Source organism: Euleptes europaea, chromosome 1 (genome assembly GCF_029931775.1).
Source record: "Euleptes europaea isolate rEulEur1 chromosome 1, rEulEur1.hap1, whole genome shotgun sequence".
NCBI lineage: Eukaryota > Metazoa > Chordata > Lepidosauria > Squamata > Sphaerodactylidae > Euleptes > Euleptes europaea.
The window spans coordinates 84,771,244-84,785,329 of NC_079312.1; positions in this window are offsets into that span (position 1 = coordinate 84,771,244).

The following is a 14,086-nucleotide window of genomic DNA, read 5'->3' on the forward strand; positions in this document are numbered from 1 at the left end:
AAGCAAAAATAGGAGGAATTTAGTGCATTCTGTTGGACAGAGCCCAATTTTTCATGAAGCAACATAGAGGTTCATGGGATCCCTCTTGGAAAACTACCATTATTGGCAGTCATGGACAGACTGAAAGCCGTTTTTTGCCCTACTCATAAAGTCCAGAATGCTAACTTTTACTACAACAACCCCTCAGTTGTACCTAGGGCAAGAACAACAGCAACACCACATGCTTGCCATTCAGTAACAAGAAGAACAATCCTTGATAAGGTATCTCATTTCGATACTTGATAGAAGTAGCACATTGTATGCCGGTGTAGGATAGCGCTTAGCAACCTCAATTGTTAGCCTGGAAGTATTGTGTTCAAATGTGATATCTACCAGGAACCCATAGATGGCAAACCACCATTCTTCCAGCGTCAACCCCAACTGCATATAAATAGGCATTAGATAATGATGAAATTATAGGCATGATGTGTTTCAACATTTTGGAAATAATTTGAATAGGTAAACTGTAAAATGAGATGTGGAACTGAGATGCTACATGTAAATAAGGGGACTGTGAGACCCCTTATTTGTAACCTCCATAAAGGCATCTCAATGTAGTATTCTGAGGTAATGTGCATTATGCTGCCTCCTTGCTTTCCATATTTTTGCTGCCACCAAAGGCTTTTGTTTTAGAATTCGTAGTTGGACCTAAAGAACAGGATGGCTTAGTTCTACATGGTAGAATGACAGAATGGTCGATGCGTGGATGTGGCTCTGAGGTAAAAGGGGATCCTTTACTTTAAATAAAACAGTTGCTTCTCTTAAACATAGAGTTTATTTATAACAGCGTAACAGTTTCTGTATGGTTAATAAGCTTAATGGTTTCAGATAGGTACATAAGCGTAATGGTCCTAGATAGGCTCTCTAAAGTTCCTTAAATAAATCTAGCCTCCAAAGCTTATTTTCTGTCTTGCTACTTAGGCTAATAACTCTCACAAAGTTTAATTTTCCTAATTTGTTAATTAGGCTCATAACTTCCACACTGGCTTATTTTCTTCACTTGCCACTTCACTCTCCACTCACTCAACTCTTTTCCCTCACACACTCCTCTGTCTCTCCCCCAAAGCTTCTCTTCCTCACTCATAAGCCTGCATTTTAACCCACAGCAATATACATATAAAATGCCATATTAAAACCTATAAATAAAAAAAACACACACAAAGTATTTACATAGTGAAAACATAACACTATGGGTTTTGGAAAGGTCTCCAGATTGAAGTCCTTCAAATGCTGACACACACGTTGTTTGCATGAGCAACAATGAGAAATGGGAAGCATGCTCCTTCAAGTATATGACAAAGTTCTCATGATAGAGCTACAGTAATGTTCTAAAACAACATGTTCAAAAATCTCCCATACTTCCTTTTCTACCAATATTGCAATCTTCATAAAATTATTATAATAGCAGTTAACTGACTAGTAACAGTCTAAGTGATAAAGACTCATTAAAGTACTCTGCAGTTATTGCCCTGTCTTACTAATTTACAAGGTTCTAAGACATGACTTAACATATAAAATGTCCTGGAGACACAGAACTATAAAAGCTTCTGCTGAATAATCCCCTTGGAAAATACAAAGGTTAAGTGGTCACACACTTTAGTTATCATCGGGGGACTCATCAGCCAGAAACTGGAAAGAAGAAAAGAGACCTGGAGGGTCTTTGGATGATCACAAGGCAACTGCAATCCTGTAATGCAAGGCAGCTGCGAAGAGAGCAAATCCTCTGATATATTAGGAAAGACATTTTCAGAAAGAACATGGAAAAGAATTAATTCAACTTCAGTGGAACCCGTAAGCCCATGTTTGTAACCCTACTATCGTGTAGTCAAGAGAAATTATTTCTGTTTTTGAATACACTTAGTAAACAATTAGAACTACCAAAGAATAGAGAACATGTGAAAATCTGTGCCATTTTTGCTTATCAAAAGGAGAGTGTGCCCAGTTTTTAAAATTAGGTTGAATGCATTTATGATGAATAGTCTGTAATCAAATCTGAAGCTTATTGGTTAAAAACGGACTTCATTTTTAATCTGAAGGTCACCCCCACCCCCACCCCCACATTGGAAGATGGGATGTGATACAATTCCCTTTGTGCTGTGTGCGGGTGGGGGAGGGTTGGTGGTTTGCTGAATGACTAAGCACTTCCACCTCTGAGAGCTGCTAAAAGAGGAGTAGGGACACTGGTACGCTTTCCAGAAAGTAATGAGATAGTAGAAGTGGCACCAAAGATGCTACCACAGTACTGCGTAAGTTAATAGCTGGTATGTGGGTAGTAGCACCTGGCACAGGAACAAGCAATGTCACTTCTGTCCCACACCACTCTTTACTATTTACTCTTGCTCCTACTTTTGAAGTCTTACTGCTGGTTGTACATTTGATCAAAAGCTGGGGAAAGAATTTGTGTCAACCATGTACAACTTGTTTTGGGACCAGACCTTGTGGAAAATACATGAGCCAAGGGACCACCATTGTCTTTCATAGTTTTCTACCTGTAATTATCATGAAAATGGAAGATGTGAAAGTTCTTTGAGGTTGATGTCACTCTGATATTTACCGTAGTTGAATCCATGGGATAAGACAGGCTAGTATTCAAAGAGTGGGATTCAGTTCAGCCATAGATAGCTCAGAGTCTTGTTTGGCCTTCTGACTTGGTGTGCATACAGCAGGCCATGGTATGGAGTGGATATTCTTTGTTTGGAATCCTCATTGAACCCTTCCCTTTTGTGTATTGCAAGTTACATATCTTATGAGGAAGGGGTGTTATTGAGCCATAGAAGAATCCATGAATGGGTGCTGTATCCTTGTTGGGGCTGGAGTATGGCCTTCCTAACCAAGAAATATAGTAAAATATAAGTTCCCAAATATAAGATATCAAATATTCAGCTGTAATCATTTGAGTCAGTGTGAGAAGAGGGATTAGTTTTGCTCTAAAAATAATGTCAGTACTTTTCTATGAACTTTGGAAGATTGTCTTTTCATGAGAAAGTGAGAGGAGCTAAAATCCAATCAACTTTTCCCTTCAACATAAACTTTACATGTTAGTATTTTCCTCCATCAATTTCACTTTTACCTCCTTGCTGGCTTTCCCCCTATTCTCAAGTCTTGATGATATCACTATTGGTTTAAAGTTTTGTCAAGAGAATTAAATGAAAATGAAGAGGCATTCAGAAAGTTCTTTTCAATATTTATGAGTTATTAAGCTGTTGAATGAGGGAACTGATTATTCTTCGTTCTCAAAGGAAGACAGTTTGTATATATGGAGTTGTACCTTTCAGAAAAATAGAAGAAAACATAAAATCAGAACTCAAAGAAACATAAAATATACTTTGGGCATTTCTTCAGCAATTGGCTTTGGAATAAATCAATTGCATCCATTGATCTCATAGTCTGTTTCTTACCCTGAAAAATGAATGGAATTAAATACACTAAAGGGTCATGGATTCTGGTGTATTTTTTCTTAATTCTGCTCTATATATTCTACTGCAGAAGATTAGATTTGTCAATTATGTTTGTTGGTTGGCAATTTCAATGTGAAAATCCAGCTGTTGCATTTCTTACTATGAATGCTCAAACTGCCTCACATCCACTTTGCCAGTGACAATTTGGTAAACAAGTTTTTGATGGAGCTTTTTGTCTGTTCGTTGACCCATTCATGGATATTCAGTGAGTTTTTTTGAAAGTATTCCTTCTTTAATGTATTCCTTATTTTATAATATATCACAATCAGCTTTTTGTGCACATGCTTTTATCACACAGAGTAATCAAGATCTACTTACAACTCCCATCCTTGAGGTGTGTCACTTCTCTCAGGAGGCAGCTCTTCAAATAAACAGTAAAATCAGACACAAATCATATAAATCAGTCATAAATAAATGTAATGTTTTTTTTTTCAATCCTACCATTGGTTATTCATCTCAGTAGTTTTTAGGAACATTCATGGTTGCCAACTTGTTTGAACCAGCAGCCTATTCACACATATGCAGTTTTGCTAAACCTGGAGCAGGCCCATTCAGCAGGCATTAGAATTGTTCAATGCCAAAGTGAATAGACCCAGTGATCAGTTCATATCTGACTGTCGAAGACAAAAATAGTATGTCTGACTATTAAACATGTTCACCAAAAATATACAACATCTCTATGTTTTTAACCAGTTTATATTCTAATTAGTTTTCACTGCAGTACCTTGTACTAAAATATAGTCTTCAAGAGCCATTTGGAAGAACCATGTGGAGGAACATAAATATATTCCTGGATATGTTGAGTGCTAATGCTCTGGTTCTACATTAAGTGAATTTGCTGCTGAGCAATTAAAATCTATTTATTCCTTTCCACAGAGCCCTGAAATATAAGATATAAAAACAATTTTCCATTTTATAGACGTCTATATTAGTGCACACATGGAAGTACTAATTTCCTGCCTAGTTCCTATTTTTTATTGTACTGCATTATTTGGCACTGAATCTAAAATAGTTCTGTCCTTTGTGAAGAAATCAAATTTATTTCACGCAAACAGGTTCAGACCATTTGTCCCAAACGATTCTGTTGTATAAGCTGACAAGTACGGTTATCACTTCTTATTTTGTTCTCTAGGCCTGTAAATGAATGGGTTTTGTACTGGTTTAGAATTTGTTCCATCTGAAACTTATCAGACATTAGCAGCTAGTATTGTTTATGTATGAGTTTCTAATTATACAGTGAAGTAGAGACAGGAACCCTCATTGGGTGTTTGTATTGTGCAAGTCTATAGTTGCTATAGTTATTACTACATTTAATGCTGCTATAGTTATTACTACATTTATGTGACCTTTTGTAATTGGAACAGAGTATAGGACACATTATTGACAGCATATTTAAAAGGGTCTAATATTGGATAGATTATCACTTCTGCTCATTCAACACTGCATTATATGGGATAGGAAGAGTTTGTGAAGACAAATGTGTGCATCTGCTGACCATTATGAAAGCTGACATTTTTGTAGACAACTGAAAATAATAAAAGTAAGCATTCTGAATGTATCAGAAAATGTGCAGTTTTTCTAAGTACGTGTGTGTAAAGATGCTCTCCGAACAGGTAGAATAAGATAGGGGAGAAAATTCTTTCTGACAAGTAAGTGTGCCACTTACATAGAACATCATGGAAGTTTTTTGTGCAGTTCTACCCTCCCCCCACATACCATTGTGAGATCCATGTAGAATTGAGTCACTTGAAAGCCACAACATGCATTTGGTTCTGTCATCATTTTTAACACATCTGCTTTTTGAAACTACCCACCTTCAATGGGAAACAGAACACACATAAATATCTAGTTAATTGTGATTAAAAGTGCAACAATTTTTAAAGGAGTGGAAATTTGGCTTCTATAAAACTGCAGGTCGTGTCTGGATCCAGATGATAAGCATGGAGGTATATCAATTTTTATAAATCTCTTTAGTTAATTATTGGTTCCATCTTCCTTTCATTTCCAGTACCTCCTTAGCCCTACATACAAAAAAAATATGCAAGAGTTATCATCATCATCATCATCATCACCATCATCATCATCATCATCATCATCATCATCTGTATAGGTTGTTTTTAACATATGGCTTAAAAGATCAGGATGTAGACAAACATTTTTATGCAAAGAAAATGAGATGACACGAATTTTTGCCAAATAAAAAGTGTATAAAACTACTAATGTTTTTGAATTTTTCTCCTAAATGTTATGGAATTTTTGCCCAGTTTCAAACATATTGTGGTTGCCCAATCTTTCCTCTTGGCTCAAGGCAACTAGATGAATTTAACTTAACAGAATTATTCATGAACAATCACATAAAAATGTTATCTGGGCACAAAAAGATGCAAATTATTTCTGATTTGTTTATTAATCTTTTTCTGCTCATAATAATATGTTCAGAGAATCCAATTTTTCCCCCACAACAGGCAAATGTGTTTTACTTTGAAATGCATATTAATTATTGTTTGTTCCTGCATGCTTTTGTCCATTTTAAAAATGCATCCAAATGTTTTACATTTCACTTTTAGATACTTTACATGGAGGATGTAGTGTGAAAAAAAATGCATTATGTTGCATCTTGACAACATGGAAAGACAACTAATTTCCTGTTCTTTCCCAATGCGCACAAACATACCAGTAAGGTAAGTTTTTGTCTGGATGATTCAGAACACCTTAAAAATTCATGACCTTCCTCTGTGGTAGGGCTCAGGTGCACGTCCATTTTCTGAACTTCAGTTTGACAACTGCATTTCAATATTTTATACTTCCCCACTCCTGTTTTGCCTCTGAGGTTCTGCCTGTTCTTGAAACTGCTGAATCGTTGGCCTTAGCGTGCTAAATGAGCTGTTCACCTGAATTAAATTGTTGGCCATCTGGAATCCACTTACAATAAGGAACCCAGAGTTATATCTCTGAATAGCTCTGCAGCCCACCTTGATCTCCAATGAGGCAGAAAGGGAAACATCATCAGAGTTATGAGTGAGGAAGGTTGTTATCTGCATTAGTGATGGACTATGATTACCACTTCTACAACTAGCACCTTAATGCAGCAACATCTGCCTGGAAGATACACGCTTCCTTTTGCCATCAGCAGATGCCAATGCCTAAAGAAAGTCATTGGCTACCCCAGTTCAACTCCTGAATAACAGCTGTGCTTTTCAGTTATGACAGAGGCTGAATGCTTGCTGAATCTGCTTGCAGTATGCCCAGTTGCTTATCATTATTTTATGGTACAAAGAAAAATCAAGGATTAAACAGAGTTTTGTCATGGGGGTTTAGTGTGTTTCCATTAGTGTTGCTTGACTCACAGTGGGGAGTTACTCGCCCTATCTGCCCCCTCCCCCCAATGGTAATTGGTACAAATGGCTAGTCTTGTGGAGTCTCCCCTGCACAAATACTGATATTCTTCTAAGGACACATTGAATTTAAGTAGAACCCTCTCATTACAGAGCTCGGTTTGCTACAGCTAAGAGTTAACAAACATTTAGATAATTAGGGTGCAATTGGAATCAATTGTAGAAACTAAATGGATATTAAGACTTTCAAACCAAAGGGTATTTTCTTCTGACATTTTAGTTGATTACGAATCCTGGCCAAATGTTCTGATGGGGTTCATCCATTCATGGATAGCATTTGCACTGTGATCATTATTAATAAGAAGTATTCATAAACTTCACTCGTTCTCAGAAACAGTACAGAGAAAAGGAGAAAAAGATTGTTTAAATGGACCCCTTTATTTAGCAAAATGCAGCCAATGCCATTTTTGCAGGTGTAGTTTTCAAGTGAACGTGGGTTTTTGGAGCATCTTGTAAAACATTTCATAAGCAGTAATTCGGTATTGTATAGCAATTTTAAAGGTACAGTATCCTTCAGGGAAAATGCTTTGAGATCTTTCAGATTATGATATGGCAACTAATAAAAATGAATTTCAACTGACCATAACTTCGCAAAAGAAAAAATAGTAACAAATGGTCTTTTCTTGTAAAAACTCTTACGATGCCTAGAAGGAAAAAAGTTTTTCCTAATTCATTTAACCTAATGCAGATAACTTCAAAATTCACTTTAACCTCCTTGAATGACTCCCCAGTCCAAACCTCCTCAAATATTCCAATGTACTTATGTCTGGCATGATGTTGGAAGAACTCTGAGCATTCAGTGGAGATGTGTTCATGTTGCCATTCTGTTATTGAAGTGAATGGGGAAACTCTTGCTATCCTAGGTAGTTGAATATATCAAGTCTACATATAATGCAGTATTTTTGCTATCTTACAAATCAGTTATGTATCTAATCAGCTACATTTAACCTCAAGGCACAGAGAGGAAATCTATCTCACTATCTCCCATGTGACGCAGTAACCGATTCACCCAACCACTGAGGCCACAGGTCCTCTGTTCCCCTTTTATTCCAGTGTCAATTCTGTCTGTGGAAAAGTTGCCATAATCAAACATGATGGGTTGCTTTTCTTTATTTTTGGTAGGTGGCAAAAGTTGACACCGCCCAGTTTTGACTCTGACCCACTGACTTTTTAAATCCTTTCTGCTGTTTTTCAGCCATGAAACTCTATGAGGTACCACCTCGTTGGTTAAAGAAGTTGGTAGTGTTGCTATTTTCTTCACTTTCAAATCTGAATAGCTAGAATCAGCTGTTGAAAAAGATAACACAAGCTCCAGGCACTGGTACAGGGCAGCAGAGGTGAATCACATTACAGTCTTTCTTGGCATATGGCCTAGACTATGTGGCATAGCACAGCTCTGGATTTTGCCAGGGGAGGCATAGACTACTAATAAATCAGAAAAACAAAGCCTGATGCAATATTAAAGCCGCATAAACAAATTCATGGGCTTCATAGTCCTCTCTTCTTGCTTTTCTAGCTGTGCAGCAGGGAGCAGGGATGTGCTAACCCATCACTGAAGTACACATGCAGTATCTTTCCAATACCATCTGCTCCTTTCATTTGTTAATGACAAATGATCTCTCTAACCCTCTGGTAGTGAATGTTATTCAGGATAACTGTGTCTTATAAAGAAGGTTATGTGTGCAATGGAAACAAAAGGTGCTGCTGTAGTTGCCCCAATTAGGAAGTCTTCATTTTTAGATAGGGGGAATTAGCGTTTGGAGATCAAGCTTAGTGAGAGGTTTGGGGTACGGGAACTTTTATACCAGCTTTTATGGAGATGAGCCTCCTTGGAAAACTCTTAAATAAAGAAGTATTGTTTATAATTTTAAGGGTTTTTATTGAAAATAATTTTAAACACACACATGCACACAGCTACAAATCACACACTTAAACACACAAGAGCCTAAGAAATAAAAGGAAGAGGGGATGGACACAAGGATGTGAGGGGTTGAGCATGATATTTACCTATCAAGAAAAATGTGACATCCAAATGATAGCAGCGCTGAGCGGTGGAGAAATGGACCAGTGTCTCTCAGAAATAAAAGACCTTACATGCAAGTAAGGTCTGGGCGTCAGATCCAAGAAAAAACACAGACACGTTTGAATTGTGAAAAGGCCATTACTTATAGCAAAAATGAACCCTAAAGCTGTATGAGGTAACTGGCAAAAACAGTGTATTTTGCCAAGAACAAAAGGTTTAATTACTTCTCCAGTGGCTGAGATATTAAAGTATGAAAGGGCATGAGGTAAGGACAACATGGAAGAATAGTTTAGTTTGCCTGATTAAGTACTGACAATTACTTTTGTACAGAGTTTTAGATATATGAAAATGTCATTGAGGTTTTCCCAGGATGGAAGGGAGTGGACAGGAGATGGCTGATTTACAGCTCATTCCTGAGCCTTTTGGCAGCTGGGACTGGCATGGCTGAGGCACTGCTGCGTTGCCTCCAAAGAGGTTCCCCGGCTGCTGAAAGACCTAAAAAAAAGCCTTTTAAAAAGGCTTTTTAGGAAAATGGGGAATTTTCTTCATAGAGAATAGTGAGGCTGCACCAGGAAAAACCTTGCGCAGCACCCCTATTGCAAGGGGGGGCGTTTCTGGGCTGGAGGGGCTTTGGAAGATGACTACCGTCAGCTCTGCCCCGGGAATGCCCCCCCCCCATGCCGGCGCCGCATTTCTGTTCTGGAATTTAGGTCACAGAGAGACTGGGGCATTGGAAGAGCGGCATGCAGCTCCGTGGTGCCCAGGCGCTGACGGAATTGCCCCCGCTGCCAGCATAAGTGCCTCTTATCATGGAATAAGAGAGCACTTATGCTGGTGGCAGGGTCATGCTGCCTCCTATGCACTTCCAGCCTATTTCTCAGGAATGGGCTGTTAGTCTGTTCTGCAAGTAAGGGGGTTACCGCACTTTGTATTCCCAGCAATGTATTAAGAGTTTGAAAATGTTATTAAAAACATCGCTTTAAAAGGGTTTTTGGATACCACGGCTTATAAATGGTTGAAAGACGTCTTCACAGCTAAAGGGGCCAAACAAAGTGCGAACAGTATTTTTCATAACGTTTTCAAACTCTTAATACATCGCTGGGAATACAAGTGCAGTAACCCCCTAAAATAAAGCTGGAGGGCAAATTAGATATGCAAAGAGACTAGTCAGAGTCAGCTGAATAATTCCCAGATTGCTGATAGGTTTAAGGTGCTGGCTATCAGTTCCAGGCACCTGCTTGGAACAATTAAAGATGCGAGGGAGGCTCATTTACTCCCTATTCTTTCCAGCTTTTCCACCTCGAGGTCAGAGGAGTGCAAACAACCCATTTCTGCCTGACATCTCCCAAAGATTGCTCAGGTCACCAAGAAGGAGTCCAGAGCCCTGGAATCTTTGGCTCACTTTGGCATAGCAGTGCCCTTCTTGTCCTGGCAGCTTCATTTCCATATGCCCTTATGATATACCAGGTTGCTGGGACAGATAGGGGGCCAACATTTCCCCCTCCCCCCTGTGAAGCCATGTGGCCAGGGCGTATGGCATCACATATATTGCCTGGATAGCACAGCTCTCGCAGGGTTTGACCAGAGAATGGGTTGGCAGTTAGCTGTTACAAGTCACTCCTGCAGTGCATGGAGGAATAGGGCAAGCAAGAGAGAAAAGGTAGCAGAGGAATAATGGATCCAAAACCTTTTGTCACAAACTGACCCAAGAAAATATCTGAGAGAGAGAGAGCTGCTGCTATAGTTGTACATGGCTGGGGCTGAAAGCTTAAACAATATTCCTAACTGCAAACCAAGAACCATGATTACAAAATAAAATCATCTAGCTCTAAAGACAATTACAGTAATCAAAACATGGTTAAATACTGATTGGGATAATAAAGCAAAGCAATTCTAAAAATAAGCAAATAGCAAACAGTCAAGGCAACATTAAATAATTAAAAGCACAACTTAAGCAAAGGGAGCAATAAAAGGGAAAGGGTTAATTATTATAACTAAGGAAGAAATGCGGGCATAAAAACAAGAAATTCAAAACCAATACATAAAGATGAAAAATGAGTGACATGAAAACAACCTAAGCTGAGCAAGCTATAAAAGGACCAGGCTGACAATTATAACTAACAAGGGAATTTGGGCATAAAATTAGGTATTAAAGTGGACATGAGGGCAAAATGAAATAAGGAAGGGATACACAATTGCAACTTGAAATAAATATGGAAACAGCAGAAGGAATCTCTGATTACAACACACATACATCAGAAGGCGGGTGGGGCAGTCCCATTCTGCTGAGGTTCGATACAGAATTCATGCTTGTGAAACACCTCCCATGATCCCACTAGGTGAGCCCCTTCTGGCAGTTTTTATCAGCCAGGAAGGGCAAGGATCAAGAACACATGCGGTAGGTCTCATCTCTCCAAGGAACTGGTCCAGTACATTGTCTGAATATGCACCCACCCCAGCATCTAAGCCGGAGAGGGTCTAGGTGATTTTGTCTGCAAAGTAAGTAGTAGTTCCCTGCAGCTATGATCTAAAAGCCCCCAGATCACACGAAATATTTCAGCTGGACAATTATGTGCAGATGCAATGGTGGCAGAGAAATATTGCCTTTTCTCCACCATCATGGGCACAGGATAGGCTCTAATATAGGCTGAATGCAATGTTCACTAAGTCTCGCTCTGACATTTCTCCTGGTGGTGATCTAGCCACTCTCCCTCCTGTTTCATTGCCATCAGTTCCCTGATAAACTAGAGAGTTTTACGGGGTGGTTTGCCAGTGCCTTCCCCAGTCATCTTCCCTTTACCCCCAGCAAGCTGGGTACTCATTTTACCGACCTCAGAAGGATGGAAGGCTGAGTCAACCCTGAGACGGCTACCTGAAACCAACTTCCATCGGGATCGAACACAGGTAGTGAGCAGAGTTTGGACTGCAGTACTGCAGCTTACCACTCTGCGCCACGGGGCTCTTTTACTTTAGGAGGAAATTGGCCAACAAAAAACAAAAGTTATTAATTTTTTTAAAGTTTTTGCTAAAATTTGTAATCCAGTTTTTTAAACACATTTTTAAATTGTCTTAATGATTTTATTTTATCTGATTTGTGTATATCATCTTGGAAAATTTGGGCAATAAAAAAATATTGCGAATAAATATTGCAGTGTTCTGAGAGATGCTCTAAGAAATACCATATTTATTTCAGCATAAAGATAACCAGATATTACACAATATCTGTTCCCATATTTGAATGTCTGTTACTTCAATTATCACTATTTTTCTGGATCAACTTGATTTCGGAACACTGCAAAGCTTCCAGAAAGTTCCCAAAATGGTTGTTCAACATCCTGAATGTCATTTCCTATAATCCCATGCACAATTAAACAGCTGAGGAAACAAAAGCAAAATCAAGCTTGTATCTATTTTCACCCAGCACCATCTCTGCAAATGTTTGAAGTCAGCAAACTGAAACTACAAAGCTCTCTCGTTAAAAATGTACATAATTGATTTTCCCTGATTTGTTTATAAAAACAACTGTTTCCGCTTTTCTGGCATTTCAATGCATTACTGGGAAGATGCCATTTGCACATGTCTGTGAAAAGCAGGCATAAAGAAGCATGTGCTCGGCCTGAGTTTTAGCTCATTTATGATAATGCCATGGGAATTCGATAGGTTGGAGGAAAAGGAGGTCATAATGGGGGAATGTAAGAAAACAAAGAAATACTGCAAATGATTTTGCAGAGTGATTACAGGATAGTTCATGTTGGTATGATGAATTGGAACAACAGTGCATACATCTGCATTGGTCAAATTATACAGCTCATCATTGTCCTGGAGACATTATTTTACAGAACTTGTTCATATGATTAACATTTAGAGGGTTTTTTGGTACCCTGATAATAATCCTATTTAGATGAACAAGTGATCCCCAATTTTTTCCATCCATAGTCCATTGTTGGCTACATGTCAATGTGTTGAATCTATGAAACTGTGGATGCTACACATTTTTTTCTTATCCAGGATGAAAGAGATTTAAAAAGTCCTCACCCCATGCCAGTGTAAGTGCCCATTTAATCTGTGATAAGGGGCGCTTACACCATCACAGGTGGCATCCACGTTGGTGCCAGTATGCCATGCCACGGCTCACCATGCCATAGTTCCAGTGGTACAAGTCCCCACACCATCATCCTAGGAGGCATTCCTGGGGTGTTCCTGGGGGCAGAGCTATCTTAATTTTTTATTTTTTATTTTTAAAAGGAGGTAAATTTCTTAGAAATGGGCTGTAAGAAATGAATAATTTTCCATCATTTTTCTTTAACCATAGATAATAGATTATCCATAGATCATATTGTGAGTTGGGCTACTCACTAGGGAATGTTATTACTTTACAATTTTGACACCATGAGGGATAGTGATGGCCAATCCCACCCATTGCAGACTAACTGTGCAATAATGAAGGGGGGTTGAATGTTCTTAGGAGCTGGCTTGACCCCTACACCGGCGTCCATGCCACTTGCACCATGCAAACTGGCATGGACACTGGCGTAGGGCCAGTTACTCTGACCTTCATGGACCGTGGTGGCAATGTGGCCCTTAGATGCCAGTGTGGCCTCCCAGTGTGGCATTCTCCCAGTGCAAGTCCCTGTGCTAGTGTCTCAGGAGGTGGTCCCGGGGTGAAGCTGCCATTAGGCAGCTTCCTAACCCCATTTGCACTGGGAATACCCCCTAACACAACGGCAGCATCGCTGTTTGCAATGGGGCCTTTCCCCCCATTTTAGGGTTTTTAAAAAATTGAACCCCCTTTCCCCCCTTGCTGTCCCCAGCCGCTGCAGTTCCCAGGATTGCACTGCAAGTAATAGAAACAAAATGGTGAAAACATCCTACATTCTACTGCCAAATGGCAGCTGCAGGAGCAAATATGATTCAAGGACGCTGATGGCATTTCTATAATCCTTGTGGATGATTTACCTTATCCCATGTGTGCAATAATAGACTATTGTTAATGGTATAACGTTTCAGTAGGAATGGATAGATACTCCCTCCCTGTGAATTTTTGGGATGCTTATTGAAATTCGTTTGGCATCCATGGAATTCCTATTTTGTATGGGAAAGAACACTACATTCACTGAGACATTATTACAGTTCTGCATCTTTTTCACAGGCAATGTTTAGTCTATGAAAAA